We start from the raw sequence: 24,621 nt of genomic DNA on the forward strand, positions 1-24,621 counted from the left end.
AACGGAGCTAGGTCCTCATGATATCCTGCGAGAAATGGAACCCATGTAGTTATTTTTAAATGAGATAATAATCACATGTGATATAAATGATACAAGTACATGTGAATATAACATTAATACTCTTTCAGATCTTCCTATGTGCTCTTTATTGACACAATTTCACTGCTTTCCTCTTCTCAAAGTGATAAAATTTTGAAATTTTATAGTTTCCTTTACCTTAAAAATTCATGTTATCAAATAATGATGTAGGCCTAAAATATATAATATTTTATATTTATTATTGTTGAAATTAAAAAAAGACTATTGCCTAAATGTAGCCTTCTGGGACTCGGTTTTTGACTCACATTACATTATTAAGATTTCTCCCTATTGCAGCATGTAGTTGTTATTTGTTGTTTTATTTCTACATAACATTCCGTAGGCTGAATTTATTCATAAATCCTCTCTTTTTTTGATGGGTAGTGGGTTGTTCCCAGCTTTTCTTTTTATTTAGTGTTTGGCTCACTCTACTATGTTTTCCAAGCTCATTAATTATTTCTGTAATATGCAACCAAATAGACTTATCAGTCCTCATCCTATAAGACTACACCCTAACATTCTACTGAGCCTACTTGTTGTTTTCTTGGTTTCTATGTTCTAGTGTGGTTTGTCTCCTGCTTCTCCGATCCCCTCTTCAAAATCTCCTCTGTCTTTTCCATTTCCTTTTCATGGCCTCTAAATGAGATTCCTATAGCCTGATGCTGGGAATTCTTTCCTCACTTGGCTTCCTCTCCTTCAAGGTAGAAAAGTATCACCCCGGGTCCTTATTAAAATGCAGGTTTGGGGAAGGATTCCCAAAGAGATTTTGTTTTAGTAAGCATAGGGTGAGACATCAGAGTTTGCAATGTTAGCAAGCACCCATCTCCAAGTGGTTGTAGGTAGTTCTCAGAATTGATTCTACTGTCTCTTCTTCGGCAAAAAATTCTTTGCTTTGCTCACCTTGTGATGTCTTCTGGAGATTTTATGAAAGTTATATTTTTAAAGAGGTTTTGGGCACTAATAACATTTTTTAAAACCTTGCATTTAGAATTGCCTTTAACAGGGGCGCCTGGGTGGCTTAGTCGGTTAAGCGTCCGACTTTCGCTTAGGTCATGATCTCGCGGTTCGTGGGTTCGAGCCCCGCGTCGGGCTCTGTGCTGCCTGCCAGCTCAGAGCCTGGAGCGTGTTTCACATTCTGTGTGGCTCTCTCTCTCTCTGACCCTCCCCTGTTCACGCTGTCTCTCTCTCCTAGAAATAAATAAAAATATTAAAAAAAAAAAAAAAGAATTGCCTTTAACAGACCACAGGACCTGTCGATCAGAGTTATGCAATGTTTTCTGAGCTTTGGAAGATGGCACGAACACAAGAGCTAGCTGTGTGGTTGAGCCATTGGTTACCAGGACTGATCGATGGATGGAGTGTCTTTTATAGTCAATGGTGCTGCTCAGGCTGAACAATTCCCTGAAGCAAAGGGAACTATAAAAACTCAAAAACCATAGCCACCTCGTGAAAAAGCTGATTGATTAAAAAGCTTTTCTGGATATCTGGAGATTTGGGCAGTGCAGTGTTGATGTACAAGATGATGCTAATTGGCAGGCAGGAGTAAAAAAATTAGCATTTTGTAGGCCATATTAAGGACTTTTGTCTTTACCTCGATTGGAATAAGATAGTATTGGAGAGTTTTAGGTACAGCAGGACCTCTTATCTGAAGTTTTGCTTTCCATGGTTTCAGTTATCTGTATTCCACAGCCATCGGAGTAGATCCCTCCGATGATAAGTCAGAAGGTCAGTGGCAGCCTAATGCTATGTCATGATGCCTACGTCATTCACCTCATTCCATCTCCTCACGTGGGCATTTTATCATCTCACATCACCACAAGAAGAGAAAGGGTGAGTACAATACAGTAAGATATTTTGAAAGAGAGAGAGAGAGAGAGAGATCCCATTCACATACCTTTTGTTACAGTACATTGTTAAAATTATTCTATTTTACTTTCAGTTATTATTTATCTCTTCTTGTGTCTAATTTATAAATTAAACTTTATCACAGTTTTGTGTGTAAAGGAAAAAAACAGTATATATAGGGTTTGGTACTACTTGTGGTTTCAGGTATCCATTTGGGGGTCTTGGCATGCATCCTTCGTAGATAAAGGAGGTCTGCCGTGATAATTTCAGATTATCATTTTGATAATTTCAGATATATATTTTGAAAAGATACACTCAGGCTGTGCGTGGTGAATAAAATGGGTGTAGAGTTCAACCGTGCTTATTGGTTGAAGTCAAGGAGAGAGATTGTGTAGCTTGAATCAGAGTGTTAGTAATAGAGATGAGATTTGATTGCACAGATCATTATGATTTATGATAGACTAGGCTTCTTATTGGAGTGAATATAGGAAAGGAGGCAAAATGTGGTTTGAGGAACTTCCACATTCCTGAGTATACTACTGGGTGAATGAAGGTACCATTGACTGAGGAATGGATTGCTGCTAGAAGGCTACTTTTGGGTCTTTGATTACATAAGCATTGGTGTTTTTATATCTGAAAGATGGTAACCTACATGGACAAGACATGGCTTGTGGTTTTCCCATTTGAGTGAATGGACAACTAAGGAAGTTGCGTTTGTATATTTCATGTGTATTAATTTCTCATCTTTGACAGTTATTCTCACATGGATGAAAACATGGTGCTGATAATTTTTATCCTCTGAAGAGAGAGTGCCTTGACTCTCTCTCTGGTTCCAAGTCCAAACATCCAAAGGAAATTCACTCACTGGTCCAACTTGTTCAGCTATCTATCCTTGGGCTAGTCAATAGTGCCCAAATGGGTGGAGCACTAAAAACATAGCAGCACTTGTGGGAACCACATGAATGAAACAGAGTGGGAAGAAACAGGGGATTGTGGGAATACTCTACACTAGGTGCCAATGGTCTACTTGTTGAGAAAAGCAGAGAAAAACCAATTCACTCTCTAAAGGACAATGCTGGCTTTATGATGTTTACCTGATCTGTTTTGGGTGAAACATATGCACCCATGGTCCTCTCCTTAGTAATATAAGACACTATGAAGTACTTGTCTAAGCACTGTAGAGTACTATAAAGTACATATCCATTTGAGTACTGATGTGTGGGATGAACTGCGCTTTCTGGGTTAAGCCACATGAAACATTTTATTTCCCTACATTATGATTTTCCTTCTGTAGGTCCTTTCTATCCCTATAAAACTAGCCAAAATTTAAAAAAAAAGAAAAGGAAAAAGCAATTTGGATATAGTAAATGTGATGTCATGGCATCTTGCCACACCAAGAAATTGTCAGTTTGTTCTATAGGAATATGTATTTTATGTACTTCCTATTATGTACATGAGGAACCCCCAGCGCTCCAGCCCCTTGTTCCTGTATTCTTCTTCTCCCTCACCCCAACGCCTATAATCATACTCATTTTACTTCAGGAAATGTTAAATGATTTCTCTGATCCAAAAATGATTCACTTGGATAATCATGCCATCATTTCACTGAGGTTAAAAAAGTATAAAAATTATGATGGTATTTAAGAAGGAAAATGGAAAGATAAATTGGTTATGACTAAGACAGAAAAAATTGAAATGCGATTGCTTGAGTATAGATGACTTAGGAAAAGGGGAAAGCTAATTATCCTAGGTTGAAAGATTATAGGCAATAATTGTAAAAGCTCTTCTATTTGCATAATCATTTCGCATCAGAGTAGGATTGTTTCTCTCTTTCCATGCCCATATTGATAAATTGTAAATTATACTTACTATAATATTGACATAGTAAGATATCCTTTTCCCTTCAAGTAAACACACTATTTTATGACTTTTTAAAAGGTAAGGAGATTACTTATATCATTTTGTACTTTCATTTTTAGTTACATTTGTTGCTCACGTGTCTGTTGCATTGTTTTGTTTGGGAAAATCAAGGTGGCATTGGTATACAGGAATACCAAAATTAAGGAATGTTGGAGGAGATCATGGACAGGATGTGATCACTGGTTGACTACTGAGCTGGCTGTAGGCAATCAGGGGCTCCTCACCCTCTCTCTTATCCTTGGAATATAACGTCTGCCTACCCTTTCCACAGTGGAGCCGTTTTTAAGAACTCAGCCACGAGAGAGCAATGTGTTGTTGAGGCACCTTGGTGGTACATGTGACTGAACACCTTTGAGGCCCCAATTTAACTTCTAATATTCTGCTGGGCAGGTTTGGAGATCTCATTGTCTTACAGCACAACTCTCTGATTTAAAACTTCCTTGCTTATTCAGAGTGCCACCTGTCACTCTGGAGTGGTCTGACTCTTCTGTGTCTCCATGCCCTCTGTGTCAGGAGGCCAGGTTCAGATTTCACTGGGAAGCTCTGAGGTTTGTGGACCTACAAAAAGATTTTTTTTTTTTAAATGTCTTTCGGTTTTGAAAAATAGAGCAGCAGAAGGTTCACATTTTTATGTGTTTTTAGCCCTGTGAGATTTTTTTTTTGTAAATTATAACAGGTCTTAATTAGACATGTATGATTTATTGTAATAACAGCTGAATAATAAAACAAGAGCCACTGACTAGGATTTCTTTGACTTATCATGAAGTACAATCTAAATCTTTCAAATGCAGACTTTAAATAAGAGAAGCCGTATTTCATATGTTTCTCTCACTCTCCTATTTTTCATTCACTGTAGTTGTAGAGACATGTTAAGGCAATCTTCTCCTAATTTTTTTTTTTAATCCCTTGAGTCAGAAGCAATGTTGAGAATAAGGAGAAACATACAGACTCTCTATGACGTGTCTTTCATTGGTGAGGGGAGAGAAGGATCAATACGTATTTTTCTCACCCTTCATGCCTTGATTCTATCATCTGTTCATGATGATAGAATCATGTTCATTCCTCAACATTTGTTGAATGTACTTTATGTTTCAAGGAATGAGGAAATGGCAAAGAAATGTAATCACAGTCTCTGTGGAATTGGAAAGAAAGATATGCAGACCAGTTATTACAATTCAGGGTGATTGATGCCAGGGGTGTGGAGTGGAAGCACAGAGCAGTAAGTAGGAGGATCCTAGAGGGTGAGGAGACTAGTCAGGGGAATACCTTCTGGCAAGTGCTATTTGAATTTAACATTAAGGGATGAATTGCTCTTGGAGTGAAGAGAATGGGTATTATAGTTAGGTGTCACGTATGCACAGTGTGGAAAAGGTAAGCTCATTGTGGGTGGTGTGTGTGGCTATCCATGGCCAACCCTTTGGTTGCCTGACAGGAGCGGAGTGAGAAACGAGAGGAGCGGCTGGTGCGGGAATTTCACCAGGAAGGTGATGGGAAACAGTTTTTGTTTCCTGTTCAAGAAATGCCACTATTAATCTTTTCTTAACTGTGAAATCTTTCCCAAAGCCATTGTCTACCTGGAAAGTCCTCATAAGCCAGAGTTGTACAGCTTTGAATTTTCCCAATTAACAATCAGTTCTCTCTTTCACTTTGTAATGTGCAGGCTCTGCCCAAGTTTTGTAACTATTTCTTTACGTTGATAAGCCAAATACAATTCCTTTTCTTCAGTTTTAAATACGAGCAAGTGCTATTGTGAATTGATGAACCCCTGTTATTTGCAAAATTACCTCTATTGTTGCAGCCTGACAAATTACTAACAGATACACATCACAAAAATGCCAGGCACTTCAGCTCATTTAACTGCTTTCGTTGGCATTTTATTCCTTCCCCCCATGATTACTGTCATTTTTTTTAGCTCTGTGTTAAATCACCGTCTAATTATGCATCATCACAGCAACTCATAACTGTTGAGCACGTCTCACTCCTAAATTCTAAAAGCAATTCTGTTGAGTCAGGCTCATGGAGAGTGTTGTCACTTTTCTTGACCTTGCTTTACCCCCGGGTGTTTTGGACTTTTGCGCTCTTTGTGGTGGGAATCTGCTGAGAGATAGTGGAATGCTTTGGAGAAGTTCATTGGTCACTTGGGTAGGGTGAGGAACAAGAAGCAAAGAAAGAAACCATCCCTCCAGTTGTCTCACTGCCAAATTTAGATGACCTCATTTTTTTTTTCTCTCTAACTCACCTTTCTAATAAAAAGGCATTAACTGATGAGAAGGTGAAGGTTGAACCTTGAGTTTTGGGCCAAATATGATCACGTAGTTACAAATCAATTAATCTGTGTTTCCTCATCTGTCAAATGAACATACTCTCACTTTTCTATCTCATAGAGATGTGTAAGAATAAAATGCCCTCAATTATTGCTTGGTCTCTACTTGTTAAAGGTAGGCTGTTGGCCCCAATTTTCTGGGAATGTTGCTCTTTTAAAAATCTAGTTATGACTGGAATTCGAGTCTTGGAAATTGGAAAAATTTCAGGTAGTAGATTTAGGGAATCTTGCAGAAAGAGTATCAGTTTTGATCCTGGTGAAATACCATTTAGAATGTGAATTGAAGTTGAGTGGGGTGCAGGAATGAGCCATTCATTGGTGGTCCCGATATATTTCCAGGGCTCCATGACCTCTATTTTCACTTCTCATGTATTTTTATTCTGATGCCTTGATAAAAATATCAAAGAGTTTCAGTAAGTTCATTTATAATCATAATCTCATCTAGGATCATCACCTGTTCCCATTTATCAGCAATGGCAAAGAGAAGTGGTACATTTTTATTTTTATTTAATGAAGAACCAGCTGCTTTAACAGATGTTTCATAAATTTAGAAGATGCCCTTCACTTCTTCATCAGGGATAGAACACCTAAATGTTCTTTGCATATGCAGCTACTCATATTAAGTACTTTACTTTCTTGACCATAACATTTCTTGGAGTGAATCAGTCATAAATTATTCAACTCCCCATATCAATAGCCATTACATAATGGCAGATTAGATGGGCCTATATATCTTATCCTTTGTGTTTTATTTTGAAGACCATTATTCAAAAGGGGATGATTATAATATGTGGTGTTTGGTGCTTCTATAGACTAGCTGAATCTACAAACCAGCAATGAATATATTACTATCTCTATTTAAAGGTGAAGAACGAGAGTCTTAGAGATGCTAAGGTCATGCAGCTAGAAATAGCAGAGTCAATATTCAAACCCAGGTCTCTCTGACTTCAAAACACATTTTGTTTTCACCCTTACATGTCTTACCAGCTAGGTACAGTTCCATAAAATTTTCTCCTAGTGAATGCATAAGCAATATTCTATCATAATTCTCTTAAAGGGTATATTGTTCAAGGAGCACAAGAAAATGCTTCCTAATAACCTCAGAATATTGATATTGATTAGAAAAATTAAGAATCAGGGCTCTTCCAGAGACAATGGAAACAGGATTTTATATTGTCTTGTAACCTTAGGAAGGTCATATGCAGTCAGAACACACTGGGCGGTGCATCAGATCATCTGTGAAGGATAAGGAATCTGAGATGAGGTAGTTGGGGGCAATGTGAGGGTTGTGCTGTGTTCTAGAGAGGCTGATGGACTTGGAATGCTGCCTCTGATGTCTATCAGAGTTCACTGTGCTGAAGGTTAGATGTTGCTTTTCACGCTCAATTCTTCCAAGTCTGAGTCTCTGAAGCTATGACTATGCCAGGAGGTGGGAGGTGAGAACATAGTCTATAATTTAATCTAAAAAACTTCATCTTATTCCAAGTCTGCTTCAAACAGACACTTGTTTCATTCAGGCAGTCATGAGTGTTTTGGTTTGTGGGAAGGGAAGTTTTGTTGATACTCCCTTCTAATCATTTTGTTCTCTTGAAATTAATTAGAAGAGAAAAAACCCACGATTTCCAATTTTTCCCCCCTGAGGTTTTTGTTTCTGTTTTTATTTTTACTGTAAAAGCTGAATTACTTTTCTGTGGTGGCCTTGTTCATGCCAAAATATCAGAAAACCTTGTTTTCTTCTTTGCTCCACTCATATTTTTAACATGTCTTGCAAGGTAGCTACCCAGTAAACATTTATCCATCTATCTGTCCTCTGTGAGAATATTCTGTAGTTCAGAAGAGAGGTCTGGGCTACAGATTTAAATCTGAGAGTCATTTAAGGCCAAGAGACCAGATGAGAGCATGAAACGTTGGTGTCCCAACGTTGTGAGGATGGGTAGGTGAGATGAAGCCAGCAAAGAACTTGAGGAATGACTGGTGAAGTAAGAAGAAAACAAAGGGAGGGGTGCCTGGGTGGCTCATTTGGCTGACTTTGGCTCAGGTCATGGTCTCACTGTTCGTAGGTTTGAGCTCTGTGTGTAGGGCTCTGTGTTGACAGCTCAGAGCCTAGAGCCTGCTTCGGATTCTCTGTCTCCCCCTCTGCCCCTCCTCTGTTCATGCTCTCTCTCTCTCTTTCTCAAAAATAAACATTAACAGTTGTTTTTTTTTTTTTAAAGAAGAAAACAAAGGAAGTGTATCCTGGAAATCCTAGTAAAGAAAGGTTTTCAAGGAGAAGGAAGAGAAAAACTCTGCCAGATGCTGGTTATAAGTCAAATAGCTAAAGGCTGAGAGGCAGATCATAGGATCACTGATAACCTTTAAAAGAGTAAATACTATAATCTTAATAACGGTTATATAAGGATTTTTGTTTTAAAGTCAAAATAGAGAATATCTTGATTAAGGCAAATATTAAGGAGAGTGTATTACAGGATACTTTAGGAAAAGGCATCAGAACCATTTTGAGTCATTGGAAGTTTAAAACATTTGAATAATAATATAAAGCAGAATAGGGGCACCTCAGTGGCTCAGTTGGTTAAGTGTCCGACTATGTAATGATCTCACCGTTTGTGGGTTTGAGCCCTGCATGGGGGTCTCTGCTGTCAGCACAGAGCCCTCTTCAGATCCTCTGTCTCCCTCTTTCTCTCTGTCCCTCCCCCACTCACGCTCTCTCTCAAAAATAAAATTAACATTAAAAAAAGTTGAAGCAAAAAAAAAAAAGAAAGCCGAACTAAATGCATTCTATTATGTCAAAATTCCTTTCTACTGTTTCCAATTTTTTACCTAAAGAGAACCATTCCATGATTCAGATTAAAAAATCATCCTCAAAGGTATTCTTTGCGATGTCACTCTAGTCCCGTCTCTGTTGGCCCTTTGCCATACCCCTCAATCATTTTTGCATATACTTTCGGTATCTTATTGTAGATATTAGGAAATTCTCATCTTCCTTAATTCTTTACTTAAAGGGTAGCATACTGTAAACACTTTTTCACTTTTTCTTTACTAAACAATATAACTTAGAGGTATTTCTGCATCAGTATAAGGAGAGCTTCCCCATTCTTTCTTTATGGTTGGATAATACTTCATCCTAGTTTATTTGAATAGCTTCCTTTTCGTGGACACTTGGATTTTTTCCTAATTTTCAAAAATTAGATAATGTTATGACTTTATACATTTTGCATGTGTTCAAGTATGTGTATAGGAAAGACTCCCAGAAGTGCGATTGCTTGATCAATTTTTTTTGGAAATTTTATATGCACTGTCAAATTTCCCTCCCTAGGTATTATAATATTTTGCACTCCCACTGGTCAAGGTATGTGAGGGCCTGTTATCCTAAAGCCTTATCAGCAGAATGTGTTGTCAAATTTTTGGATTTTTGCCAATGTGGTAGATGAAAAATGATACCTCTTATGGTTGAGGCTGAGCACATTTGTATATGTTTAAGAACGATTTATATTTTTTCCCCTGCGAGCTTTATGATCATAATCTTCACCCATATTCTATTGGGATTTTGATGGCTTTCTTCTAGATTTTTAGGAGCTTTCATATATTAGAGAGATGAATTCTTGCTTGTGATATGAGCTGTAAATATATATTTTCTCTTATTTATCTTCTAGCTTGGATTGCTTTTGTCATGTAGGAATTTTTTTAAAATGCAACCATGCATTTGAATTTATAATTTATTTTATAGCTTATAAATTTTAAGTCAGTTAAAATGTTTCCCCCATTCCAAGGTCATAAAGGGATTTGATATGTTTTCTTCTTCTAGTATATTTTTGATAAGCTTGGCTTGGTATGTGGTGTGAACACAATTTGATCTTTTTCCAGATGGCTATCCAGAGGTCCCAACTCCATTTTTTAAGAAGTCCATATTACTTTCACTGATTTGAGATTCTGCCTTTATCATATATCAAATTCTCATAAGTATTTGGGTCTATACTTAGATCTTCTATTCTCTTCTATTGGTCTGTCCACATGATCCCACTGCTTTAATTATTGTAGCTTTAGGGTATTTTAATATAATAACTTCCATCCTCATTCTTTTCTCTCCTAGAGTTTTCATAGCTATCTACCATAATATAAATAGTTGTAGAATCATTTGGTATACTTGTATTTATGACATTAAAGAAAATAGGCTTTAAGAATTTTTCTTAGTTTATAGTTACTTAAATCCTTTCAATCAACCATTTATTCCATCAATATTCCTCAAGCACATGTTATGTGCTTGGCACTTACTACATACTTGAGAACATCAGTGAACAAAACAAACTTCTACTCTTTTGTAGCTTTGTAGCCACCTACGTCAGTCTTGGGTCTTTTAGAAAAAGTTCTATTTGATTATTTTTCACATTATCTGAACCAGATTAAAGTAGAATGTCGACTTTGCCATCTCAATATTTTATGAAGGAAAAATATTCAAAATCTTGTGCAATATCTATAATAAATCATCTTTGATTCAGAATGGTAAAGGATTTAAAGAGTATGAAGAAAAGAATAAAGTGCTAGAGAAAAATGAGATACTCAAGAGATTATCTTATTCTTTAATTTACCTCAGTTGAAATTAAGTGTCTAATTAGAGCCATAAATTTGCAGTACCGTGACCGTATGAACATTTCAGCAATTGACAAGGCTAAGAAATGATCACTCATGCACTATGTAAAGTGTTTAAAATTTGACCCCTAAACTGTTAATATTAAAACTGTAATAATACTTTTTTTGTTAAATTCAAGACTTATTCTCAAATCTCAAGAGCTATGAGATGATATTTGACATCAGCCTTAGCTTTGGCTGAATGTTGCTTTTAGCACTTGACCACTTAGTATGACATAAAAATGTATATTCTGAGGTTCTTTACCATCAGTTATGTTTCCCAAAGATGGAAACTAAAAGATGGGAATTACAGGTATATGCCTGCCATGTCAATGGCATGTCAGACTCACGACAATCTTTTCATCAGTTAAAAGTATTCTTAGCTCCAGATAAACTGTCCAGTGAGCAAAACTTACATGGAAGCAACTCACCTGGATTTTGCCCTTCTGCCAAAAAGGATCTTTCCTTAGTACTGCAGCAACTGCAATACACCTAAGAAATTATTTCAGCCTTGTAGTTACATATAAAACCAACTTATTCAAGTAAATAATAATTTAAAAAATCCTACCTCATTTAAGCAGCATATTTAAAACTGATATGCAAACTAATTTTTTTTTTTTTTTTGGTTGAGATGGGGGAGGAGCAGAGAGAGGGGGAGAGAGAGAATCCCAAGCAGCCTCCATACACAGCAAAGACCCCAGTGAGGGACTCCGTTCCATAGGCTGTGAGATCATGAGTTGAGCTGAAATTAAGAGTCAGATGTCCAACTGACTGAGCCACTCAGATGCCCCCAAAGTAATTTTCTATAGGTCTTTGTTTATATCACAACTTTTGCCTTGACATCCTTCTGCACCTCACCTGCGTTACTTTTCAAATTTGAGCAACTGCCTCTGCAATTGCATTCTTTCTGAACTAGCTCCCAGGGAGTGAAGAACAGCACATCATTAGTTACTCACAGTATCATAGTATAGTGATTGCCTCATAACAATAGGATTAGTGCAGCGGTTCTCAGATTTGGCATCCATTAGAACCACCTGAGGGGATTGTTAAACCACAGATTGGGTTCTACCATCAGATTGTTGACTGAGTAGGTCTGGGATGGGGTCCAAGAAGTTACATTTCTGACAAGTTCCTCTACAACGGTAATGCTGCTGGTCTGGGACCACACTTTGAGGACCACTGATACATTATTATAATAACAGTTTAACTTTTTGTTTCTCTACTTGTCTATGAGTTTAATGAAAGCAGATCAAATTTAGCTTCATGTCAATTTCTAGGAACTAAAAAAGTCCTAAACTACCCAGCCTCACAAGGCAACCTGCAAAGGACCACAAGCTTTGCTGTGTGGGATCTTCCTTCACCAGGCAGGGTACTTCAAATGTATCCCCGGCCACTAGCAAGCAAAGATAGCTGCTAGCAGGCTGGGCAAACATTTGGTTCATTGACCACCGAGTCAAAATACAGCTTGAGACACTCAATGTATATTTTGAAACAGGCTATTTTGAAATATTTTAGTTTTGAGAGAATATGTATGTGCAAAGGAAGAGAGGGAGAGAAAGAATTTTATCCATGCCCAGCGTGGAGCCCAATGCGAGTCTCAATCTCATGACGAGGAGATCATGATCTGAGCTGAAAACAGAGTCGAATGCTTCGCAGATTGAGCCATCTAGCCACCTTTGAAATATTTTTGAAAATACAAAGCAAATATTTGAAATAAATCTTAAAGTGAAGGTTAAACATGTTGACAACAACATGTACATTAACTTTCTTCCCATTTCTAGTTCTTGCTTCAAAGATTTTCTTATTTTCTGCCCAAGTATTTGTGACTTGGGAATTGACTGAAAGGACAGAAATAAAAAATCTTTAGCCTGTGACCTTACTTTTTGGCTTATGTTCATCAAAATGATAAAACTAAATGAGATAATTTTCATTCTGCTGTTTTCTCTCTTTTGTTTTTCAGTCTTCATGCCACTTTTAGATTTCTCTTTCTTTTACCTTACTTTGCCTAGATGCCTCATCCATTGTTAGTGCTACCCATAGTTCAAACGTCTTTTCAGATGTAAAATTCTCCTGCATTCATTGTCTGGCATTTAATTTTTAATGGGTTTCTTTTCTCCCCCACACCTACTACTTGTATTTTTCTTTCCTATGGATTTGATCTCCTTGGCAGCTGGCATTTTCTCCATTATTTCATCCTGATCACATAAATATTGTCAAAGCATTCACCTCTGTTTTACCCCAGAAGAGAAACTAGTGGATAAAGAATACGCTACACCTTTTCTTTCTTTCAAAGAGCAGATAGTTCTTTCCTGTAAAATGCCTCCCTTGTAAATTTCTTTATAACTCCCTGTAATAATTAATTTAGTCATTGTTATTTAAAAAGCAGTGTCATACTCTTCTATAGATTTGTTGTATGTTGGAATCTTGTGAATTCTTATCACCCACCCATAGGAAAGGAAAATATTCTAAGGAGTGGAGAAAGATCAAAAGTGAGGAAGAGAACTCCATTTCACCTATTATATTTCTTCTCTTTCCTTTAGAATAATTGTGTAAAACTTCAAATTTTATGTAAATGCTTTAATTCTGTTTTGATAGGACTCCTAGCCTCCATGAAACTTAAAATAATAGGTAATAATATTAGACTTTATCTCCTAAAATTTCAAAAAATATATATTTTAAAATTTACCAAAATGGGATTATCTCTAGGAAATATGTCCTTGATGTGTTATCTGCAAATACTGGTCAGTAAAATTTTCTATTTTAGTTTTAACTACTTAGCTTTTATTTCCCACATGAATAGATTATCTTGTTGACCCTGCCTTCCTGAGATCCAATCAAAGGATCCTTCCATTAATTTTGTGAGACTTATCTACAGGCAAGAAAGGGTAATGTTACTGGCTTGGAAGGTTTTGGCCTTGTTGATATAGGTGGGGAGGTGGGCAAGAAGTGAGTACTTTAAAAACTTTTGAGTTGATTCTAATGTGCAGTTGGCATTGTGAACCATTGATTTAGCATCAGATTGATAAACTGTGGATGTGCATTCAGGTGCAAGGGCATCTTCATGGCACTAGGTAAACCATGGCTTCTCAACATGGGTCCTTTACTTGATATATCTTTGGAGTCCTAAAATATGACTTGAACTCTGGCCCCACTATGTTAAATTTGTCTCTGCTGTTTTCTTTTGCCTGGCTACCATATAGCATTCCTTTGAGAATAAATGTAAATGTCTAGATTATTGATGAAAATCAGGGTGAGGACTCAAGGAGTGGAAAAGGCAGAGAACATCCGTTACAAGGAGGAACAATGAAAGAGAAAGCCTGTACTTTTGTTTTGACTCTGGCGAAGTGTGCCACTAATCTAGTTACATCCATCTTGTCAACCTCGCCTATAAACTTATTGTTGTGTGTCTATAGAGATGTGACATTAAGTAGCCCATATAGTGTGTTAATTTATTTGTTTATAGGTTAATTGTTCAGACTATCGATCTCCTGGGCTCATTTTCCCATTCTTTCTCAAATACCCTTTCAAATCAACAAACATAAAGTAGGACAGATTTTTCCACACGGGGGACCCTTAAAATGGTAGAGTCTTTCTACTTGATATCTTTTTAAAAATCATTCTTGTAAGAAAGCATAATCCAGTATAAATATTTCCACCACTCTAGCAGTTACTGTAATGTTTTTGGTCTTCAGTTTTGGAGCGATGTAAGAAACTAATTGAGAGGCCCCACATTTTTAACCAGTTGCCCTTTTGATTACTTTAGCAGTGAATATATAGAGGGAGGCCTCTAAGTTGCCATAAAATTCTATAAAGTTTTCCAAGATATTGCTTGAAGATGTATTATCCAGCTATGTGAGAGCTTCTGTGGGACCCTAAATCTGTCTTTAAAACTGTAATGCAAAATCAAAGCTTAATTCTGAGCAGTGGGGATACAGGCTATCACCTGCCCCCACTTTCCACCACCCATTGTTGTAACTGTACAGTAACCTATGCCTTAATTTTGTAACGCATTTCTTTTTTAATTAGCAAAAAGTAAATTCAAAGCCCCTCACTTGACCAGTGGGTTGGTATATGCAGAGAAATTGGGTCAGGTGCTAGGGATTTTAATTCCCTTGGTAGGGTTGTGTGTAAATTGAATTGAGAGACTCAGAGGCTAACAGGCACTGTGGGGAGACAGCACCTGAAATGGAACCTGATTTCGGCCGAGATCAAAATCTAGAAGCTCAAGAAATCAGTGCAAACTCTGAAGGAACCTCTGAGAATGAGGGCAGAGAAACTATTATGAGATAACAGTAGGAGTATGAAGGGAAGGAAGATTCCTTCTGAGGCTTCAGTAGCAACGGGGGTCAAGAGTAGGAGACATGTGCCGGCGTGGCTCAGTTGGTTATGTCTCCAACTCCTGGTTTTGGCTCAGGTCACAGTGTCACAGTTTATGAGTTCAAGCCCCGCATCAGGCTTTGCATTGACACTGATGGCACAGAGCCTGCCTGGGGTTCTCTCTCTTCCTCTCTCTATCTGCCCTTCCTGGCTCTGTCTCTGTCTCTGTCTCACTCTCTTTCTAAAAAAAAAAGAGCAGGAAATAGAGAGTAGATGCAGAAAGGAATTCCAGGAGCAAAGATAGCTAGAATAGGGATGAGAGTGCAGAGGCATCAGAGTGAACTGGGGTGCCTGGGTGGCTTAGTCGGTTAAGCGTCCGACTTTCGCTTAGGTCATGATCTCACGGTTCGTGGGTTCGAGCCCCGGGTCGGGNGTAGGAAAAAAACCACACATTAATAAAAAAAAAAAAAAAGAAGTGAAATGGCATATGGGGAGATGGGCCAGAGAAGCCAGGCAATAACACATTGCTTTAGTTGTCTCAATTCTGCTTTTGATTTTACACTAGTTTTTTAAAGTGGCTTTTCTTTTTTTACTTTGGCATTATTTGGTATTATGATTAAGAAGTATATCTTATTCTTGCAGGACCTAATGACACTTGACATTGGACAAGAAAATTCTACAACAGGATAATCTGTTTTTTTTTTTAAAGCATTCGTGTAGCCTCTGTCAGATAAGGGGTTTGGGGGCCATTTTTCTCTTGATATCACATCTGGATTTTTTTCCCTCTGATACTGAGAATCTAGATATCACTGGGTCATATCTGCAATCACATGCTCTTGTTGAGTGAACTGTGTTTTCTTATCCATTAACAGAGCACAGGTAGAATGGTAGAAGATGGGCATGGAACTTTGTGGAACTTCAGGGTACATAGCCAATACTGAAACCTAGTGATATTATAATCAGTTGGGAATAGGTTCCACTGTAAGTATCAGAGATTCTCTAGATTCTGGCCTAAACACACAAAGGCTTATCTGTCTCTGAATCCAAGAAGTCCAGAGGTGGACGTAGAGATGGACACCAGTGATACTATACTGTTGGAGCACTGGTCCTTTCTCTTCTCCTATACCTCTTCAATGTGTAGGCTTTATTATCATGCTGATGGACAGACATATGGTCTCAAAGTGGTTCTCACTTCAGTATTCTAGGTGATAAGAAGAGGGAACATGGTCACGTGGCAAGAATGGAGTTGGAGGTCTTTTCTTTCCTATGATAGAAATCCTCTATAACCCTGAACATCAGGCACCCTAACTATGTCATGTGGCCACTAGATCTGTAGGGGTATATAGAGAAGCGACGTCACCCTTAAACAAAATGAAAGTTTTCTTGGAAGACAGGCAGTATATTGGGTGGACAGCTACCAGTGTCACACAAAAGCCTATGGATAAGTGCAGGAGTAGATGCACTTTTAACACCTGAGAAATAGACCAGTTACAGGACCAATGTCTAAATTAATACTGAGGTTAGTTAGATAATCTCTGCATCAGCCATAGTCAGTGGATAGGGTCTGAGGCCATTTTTTAAATAAGGGTATCAATGTTTTTGTAAGTTCAAAAACAAATATTTTCTTAAAAATGTTTATTTTTGGGAGAGAGAGAGAGAGAGAGAATAAGCAGGGGTAGGGGCAGAGAGAGAGGGAGAGAGAGAATCCCAAGCAGGCACCATGCTGTCAGCACAGAGCCTGATACAGGGCTCAATCCTACAAACTGAGAGATCATGATATGAGCCAAAATCAAGAGTCAGATGCTTAACCAAATGAGCCACACAGACACCCCTCAAAAAATAAATATAATAAATAAAGTAAGGTGAATTTTGTCTGTATTTGTCTTAGATTTATGAATGAGTAAAACATAGCTCTTCTTTTTGTCTACTTATAATCTTTAGCTCCTATCCATTCCACTCATTTTAAGTCAGAACAGAATGCTGGCTCTTTAGTAATATGGAATTTTGACCTGTAATTCAATGTGTTCATTTTCATAAAGCATTGTGCTTATTTCATAGTACTAAACCTCACACTTAGGTAGAATGAATCTAAAAGTACACAACTGGANAGTTGGCTGTATACTTTTGGGTCCACAACTGGATTTCTGTAATTCATTTTTATTTTGCAATAATAACATACCTGCTTAGTTTACTATTTCCTTTACTTACTTACATAAAAGGTAGCATACTATCTGTACTTTTCAAGCTTTAATTTTTTTAATTTACTACTTCTTGGGAAAAAGCTCTGAGTTTATAGACATTTCCTCATCCTTTTTCACGGCTACCTAGTACTTCATTGTGGGGATGGACCAGAGTGTGTTCAAACAATATTCTACACATGGGCATTTGCGTTATTTTCCATATTTAAAAATTTTTGGAGATAGATTGTACATATGTATTTTGATATTGCTGGAAGTGTTTCTTCAGTGTCAGTTTCTAGAAAAGAGAGATTGCCATATCAAAATGTAAACATGAGTAGTTTGGGTAGACATTGCCTGGTCCTTCCCCTCCCCCATGCCTGTCCACTATAACAGATGATCATAGACTGGGTGGCTGAAACAACACACATTTATTTCTCTCAGTTCTGGTGGCTGTAAAGTCCATGATTAAAGACTAGCAGATTTGGCATCCAGTGAGGGCCCTCTTCTGGGTTTTAGGGTGACTGCTGGATGTGTTCTCACATAGGGAAAAAGAGCTAGAACGCTCTGGGGCACTCATTTCATTTTTGAGGGCTCCCCCATTATGACCTAATCATCTTCCAAACACCATCCCACCGAGGGGCTAAGATTTCCACATATGAATTTGGGAGACACAGATATTTAGTCTGTTGCTATTTGCATCTCAATTAGCATCGTATGAGTGTGTCTGCATCCCACCACCGCCTCATCCACAGAATGTGTTGTTACACTTTTTAGTTTTTGCCTATCTGACAGGTAAGAAAAGGTATCTCAGTGTGGGTTCCATAGGTGTTTCTCTTGTCACGAGTGATGAAGAACATCTTTTCATATGTTAAACAGCTATTTGTACATCTTTTTGTGAATTGTCTGTTCTTGTCATTTGCCATTTTTTTCTGTTGTTTTACTGAAATCTCACTATCGTATTCTTCCTGCAAATAGCCCAATGACCTGAGAAAGAGAACTGAAGTATACATACAAACAGAAGCTTCCAAGTGCTTCTAGTGGGTTTGGTACCAGGCTGGTTGCTTAATAAAGAACTAGGTAATACAGATCAACTCTATTATCTTCAAGTTTCTGATTCAAAAGGACTGGCATGGGTCCCAGAATTCTATATTTTAAACACCTGCCCTTGGTTGTTTTGCTGCCCAGCTATGTGAGGGGGGGAGCTATTGAGAAGACTCTCCCTGGAACAGCAAGACCAGCTTTAGGACCCTTCACTGCAAAGAGAATAAGCTGGATTGGTGGCTGGTGAAGGCTGCCTCAGACCAGAACATTTTAACTTACCTACACATTTTACCAGGTCAGCTTTGTCTTCCTTGAGGAGAAGGGAGGTACTGGTTAAGCCATTTCTGGTCCTCCAAATAGAGTTGGATCATCTGGGCATCTTGCTTCTGAGAGCAACTCAAAACCCAGTATTTTCCGAGATCCTTAGTGTTTTTGCTGATTGCCCACCTGATTTGCTGTTTTCATTTTGCTGGCTGTTGTGTTCTCAGATTTATACTCTCATTTCTCAGGACTATCTCATAATCTCCCTTTTTGGGTGACCTTATTTTCTAGACTATTGACTTTCTAGACTATTGGTCCACCCCATGCCTTTTGTTTTATTGTGGTCTCCTGGTTTTGACTGCTTCTCTGGCTCTGGGAAAAGAAATTCTTAGCTCCTGGGACAGAGAGCACAAGTACTCCGTGATTTCTATGTGGGTAACGCTTAGGGGCAACAGCAATCTGGTTTGAATGTGAGCCTGGGATAGGTACCTCTCCTCAAGATGTGTTTGCATAGTAAGGGTCTGGTTTTGCTTAGATTTTCTGTTTATTGAGATGGAGGTCATGGGAATTAATGAGTAAAGTACCTCCAATTTGCTTCCTGGAGCAGCCAATGACGTATATGTGGTAGGCTGGGCCTCTGTGCATGAATACATTTTATCCCTAGGTTACAATACAATATATGACAACTTGGTAACAAACTAAATTCCTGATCCCCATATTTTCCTACCTACCATTGTTTCTGAATAAAAAACAGGCAGATTTAAAAAATGTAGAGCAATCTTTAATTTTTTTTTGAAATGGGGAGGGCTATATATAATTATATCTTCCTTTTTAGTCAGAAAAATAGATCCTATTCTTATTTTTATAAGTGACTATTTAATCCAAACAAGATTGAGAGGGTGTACCAGTCAAAAGAGAAGTGAGAGTAGTTGGAGATGATAGTAGGGAATTAGCAAAAGAGCAGAGTTGGTTGACTTAGGGAAAGAATGTCTTCATACTGTGTCCACCTGGATTTTTTTGTCACTGACTTTCTGAAACTCTGGCCTAATTCTCATGTTTATAGAACTTTACCTTAAAGTTCAGAATCACTGCATAAGGGATGAAATTAATATAAGACCAGAAATCACTCAAAAACGAACAGCAAAAGCCCATGAGTGACTGAAGTCTGAGATTTGGCCAATGTCATAGAAAGTGGAAAACTTCAATCAGCCCTATTATTTCTGCAGGTAAAAAGACCACAGAAATCACAGACGTTTAAACATGGAGAGAAACATCTTAGAAGTGCTCTCTGATATATGGTGTAAATATTCTTTGGGAAGTCTACAATATCCCCAGGAAAAACAAAGATCTTAGATAATTTTCTTGAAAACGATTTGCTTTAGTCATTAAAAGTAATATCTCTCTCTTATAAGTGTAAAGAATACAGGATCTTTTTTTCTTATTTTTTATCAAATTCTTAGGGTTGGTCTGCCGTTTGGGTATATTTCATTTACCTACTGATCAAAATCATGTTAGGGTACTGCACTGAGGTTATTGGTTTCTAGTCCCTTTCTAGAACTTACCTTTTAGCTCTCTGATATGGTAGCTCTCTCCTTTTTTTTGAAGACTGTTACTTACCTATAGAGAAATTCTCGACTATGTGTTCCTGGTAATTCTCACCATCTCTTGTTATGGAGTCTCATTGTTGCAAACAGTCTGCAAGTAGATTGTCTATAATATTCTTCTGAAACATACTTTGTGTGTCAGTTGGTAAATACCATTATGGAGTAGGCATGGCATTGTTAATTAAATATAATTGGTAGTTTGGTCATTTTCTCCTCAAAAGTTGGAAGGAATAAAAAATACATTCTTATTGTTTTCATTGGTCTGTTATAATTAGGCTAATCACAAGGAAGCAAAATACATACATTTATTTTGTAGAAGCCACTAATTCTTGCCTTCCTATTATTCAGTTATTTCATGAGGGAAAGTCAACAGTACTATAGGAGACAGCTGTTGTACCCAAAAGCCAAAGACTATTTGAATTTATCTCACAGGACTCCAGTAACTCATCATGAGCACCTTGAAAAAGGAAGAAGAATTGAGCTCCAGGAGAGTCTCTAAATTTTGAGTCACATTCAGCAATGTTTAGCACAAGAAGGTTTCACTCAGTACATACTCAATAAGTGATAGTTTGTGTAAGAAAGAGGATGTTGCTTTTTTCTCATTATTCAAGAAAGATTATTTTTCATCTCCAGTGACTAAAGAAGGAGGGTATGTGGTTAGGTTAGATGACAGAAAGAGTTTCCTCCTGGCTAGGATTTCCTCTGTGGTTATGAGCTCTCTTCTCCAAGAGGGAAGTGGTTTCAGAGTGTGGACACAACTTCACTGTTTCTTCAGGTGACCTAAATGGTGTTTTATCTAGAATATAAAAATGTCTGCGCTTTGGGTTCTCTTATGTGTAAATAATTTACTTGTAGTTTTTCAATTTTAAAGGCCTAGGAAGAGTTTGGGGAATAGCAAGTGAGAACAGATGGGATAGGGCCTTTGAGATCTTTGATGAGAATGACATCATGGTCCAAAACAATGAAAAATCTTTCCTTAAAGGACTTAAGTTTCTGCCTCAAAGTGGAGTTATAAGATAGATTTTATTTATTTCTATTTGTTTATATGTTTATTTAAAAATGTTTATTAATTTCTGAGAGAGAGGGAGAGTGCATGCATGAACAGGGAAGGAGCAGAGAGAGAGGGAGACAGGATCTAAAGCAGGCTCTGTACTGACAGTAGAGAGCCCGATGCAGGGCTCCAACTAATGAGCTGTGAGATCATGACCTAAGCTGCAGTCTGATGCCCAACTGACTGAGCCGCCCCAGTGTCCCTGTAAGATGGATTTTATTTTCTATTTTCCTGGGAAAATTTTTATTATTTATTTACCAAATATTTATTTACATCATTTTGATGTCAGGATCTTTTGTACAAATAAGAGACAAAAAGTATAATAAAAATATTTTGGGTTCTCACTGGCTTTTATAACATTACACATTCAATTTTATATTTCAAATTATTACAAAGACTTTTTTATGTTTTTATTTATTTTTTAAAAATGTATTTATTTATTTATTTTTAAATTTACTTCCAAGTTAGTGTATAGTTGAATAATGATTTCAGAAGTAGATTCCAGTCATTCATTCCCTATGTATAACACCCAGTGCTCATCCCAACAAGTGTCTTCCTTAATGCCTCTTAGCCATTTAGCTCATCCCGTTACCCCAACCCCCCAGCAACCCTCAGTTTGTTCTCTGTATTTAAGAGTCTCTTACGTTTTGTCCCCCTCCTAGTTTTTATACTATTTTTGCTTCCCTTCCCTCATGTTTACCTGTTTTGAATCTTAAATTCTTCATATGAGTGAGGTCATATGATATTTGTCTTTCTCTGACTGACTAATTTTGCTTGGCATAATGCCCTCTAGTTCTATCCACGTAGTTGCAAAAGGCAAGATTTCACTCTTTTTGATTGCCAAGTAATACTCCATTGTATATAGACACTACATCTTTTTTTTTTTTTAATGTTTTTATTATTTATTTCTAGGAGAGAGAGAGAGAGACAGCGTGAGCAGGGGAGGGTCAGAGAGAGAGGGAGACACAGACTCTGAAATAGGCTCCAGGCTCTGAGCTGACAGTCAGCACAGAGCCTGATGCGGGGCCGAACCCACAACCGCGAGATCATGACCTAAGTGAAAGTCGGACGCTTAACCAACTAAGCCACCCAGGCGCCCCTAGACACTACATCTTCTTTATCCATTCGTCTGTCGATGGACATTTGGGCTCTTTCCATACTTTGGCTATTGTTGATAGCACTGCTATAAACATTGGGGTGCATTTGTCCCTTTGAAACAGCACACTTGTATCTCTTGGATAAATACCTAGTAGAACAATTGCTGGGTTGTAGAGTAGTTGTATTTTTACTTTTTTGAGGAACCTCCATACTGTTTTCCAGAGTGGCTGCACCAGTTTGCATTTCTACCAGCAGTGCAAAAGATCCTCTTTCTCTGCATCACCACCAACATCTGTTGTTGCCCGAGTTGTTAATTTTAGCCATTCTGACTGATGTGAGGTGGCAAGAATGGATTTTAAAAAAGCTATTCATTTGCAAGAAAATTCAGTAAACAATGAAACTATGCAGAATATACATAAGGGTTAGTCAAATTCCTTTGTCACAGATATCACCTGATTCTCCATGGTGGTAACCAAGATTGTAGTTCATGGGGAACTCAGTTTCTTCTATCACTTATGTGTTCCACCTTGCTGGAAAAGATGGAGTAGATGAAGAACCAAGAGTAGTCCACCTCTCCTTTGGTAAATACCATATTGTTTAGAACAAAAACATAAACTGATACAATTCTCTCACTTGTTTATTTAAACTAAGAAGCATGAGGGGAAGTTGCTAGTTAGTGGAGGAATCTCAGGTTAAAGAGGCAACATACTGAGAGTTGTAGCAACCTTATGAACTAATATAAACCATGGAAGCTTAAGATTCTCTTCAGTGAAGAGCTGTGAAGGGTCAAGCATCAGAGAAGAATTGAGATGCCCCAAGGGAGAGATTTTAGGCCTTCTCTGCTTCTAGCTTCTTGAAGCCTCTAGGAAATATACCACTGGTCCTGAGACTTCAGATTTTTCAGATACTTATTATATTCTTAAAATACATTTCATTTTACTTGCAATTTTATTTGTTTTCTTTGCAGCAAAACTAGCCATACTAGTATAATCAGTTTTATCTAAACACAAATAATTTTTGCAAGGACATGTTCAAGTGGCAATAGTTTTCACATTCTTTATTCCACTGTTTCATTTTACTTTTATAGCAAATACATTTTTCCTGAGATATAGTATTTATTATTAACGTGAATAATTTTAAGTAATATGGTAGCAACACAAATGTAGTTTAGTTTAGAAAACTGAAAGTAACATACACTCTAGTATTTTGATCCAAACTTATTTACTGAAATCAATTTTTATTTTTAGTAAATCCAATAAATGCTATATGCTTTATTCTGTGTTATAAGTTGTATTCAATGGTTAACAGAGGGATGATGACAAACAATTTAATGGAAGGGGGAAGTGCCAGTTATCTAAATACTTGGAAGTAACAGCATTTGATGTCATTTTTGAGTTTCTGTGTGTATAGATATCGTCTCACTGACATACACAAGAAATTGTTTTGTTTTATTGAATAATATTTCCAAATGAAGACTGAAATGTGTTTACTTTAAAGCTTTACTTTTACTCTTGATCAAATTTCATCTTCTCCCTAGCCGTGGCCATGACAGTTGGATGTGAAGGAGGGGCAGGCTGAGTCTTCCTTCTACCCAATTCTTCCTGGGCATTGACTTCTCTGGTGTTGTGGACAAGATGGAAACATATAGGGACTTCCCACATGTCCGTGGTGAATCTGTGTCATTTCTTAAGCTCAGTCTGGTTCTACCTGCTGCTTGTGGTATCTGTTGGCATGAGAGTTTCCACTGAGATGGTGTGCTTGGTTTTCTTCACTGGTATTTACCTGTACCCCAGTGCTCATTGCTACAGAGGCATCCCCTAGGAGGAGCAGACATGTCTCCCTTTATTTTGCCAGAAGTACCTATTTCAACTCCTTTCTTGGATTGGACAGACAATCAATTGGTCCAGCAATTGCCTGCCTGGGCATTCTCGGCCCATCTCAGCCCATCTCTTCTCAGCATTTTTCTGTGGAGATGGTATGTTTTCTTTCATGCTCTGAGGGATGTGGAGAGCTGGGACAGGTGTCTAGAAACACTAAATCCTTTAAACTCCCTTGGCACTGCCCCAGTGGTTTCCATCCTTCATGAATCTCTAAGCTACAAAGAGGCATCAATTGTTATGTTCAAGAACAGCCTCAAGGGGCGCCTGGGTGGCTTAGTCGGCTAAGCGTCTGACTTTCGCTTAGGTCATGATCTCGCGGTTCATGGGTTCGGCCCCGCGTCGGGCTCTGTGCTGACTGCCAGCTCAGAGCCTGGAGCCTATTTCGGAGTCTGTATCTCCC

General features: G+C 37.8%; 1 protein-coding gene across 10 annotated transcripts in view; it reads right to left on the reverse strand.

The window, feature by feature from the left end:
* LOC144231725 (uncharacterized) overlaps positions 1–24,621 on the reverse strand; it is a 374,679-nt gene that overhangs the window by 52,068 nt on the left and 297,990 nt on the right. For 2 of the 10 annotated variants that reach the window (XR_013335159.1, XM_077764295.1), the window contains one exon: positions 17,231–17,581. The exons of the other annotated variants lie outside the window; for them this stretch is intronic. The gene's annotated coding sequence lies outside the window, so the exon portion shown is untranslated. Of the gene's footprint in view, positions 1–17,230; positions 17,582–24,621 lie in introns of those variants that run through there. 10 annotated transcript variants of the gene reach the window in all.

The sequence above is a fragment of the Crocuta crocuta genome, unplaced genomic scaffold (assembly GCF_008692635.1).
Source record: "Crocuta crocuta isolate KB4526 unplaced genomic scaffold, BGI_CrCroc_1.0 scaffold164, whole genome shotgun sequence".
NCBI classification, from domain to species: Eukaryota; Metazoa; Chordata; class Mammalia; order Carnivora; family Hyaenidae; genus Crocuta; species Crocuta crocuta.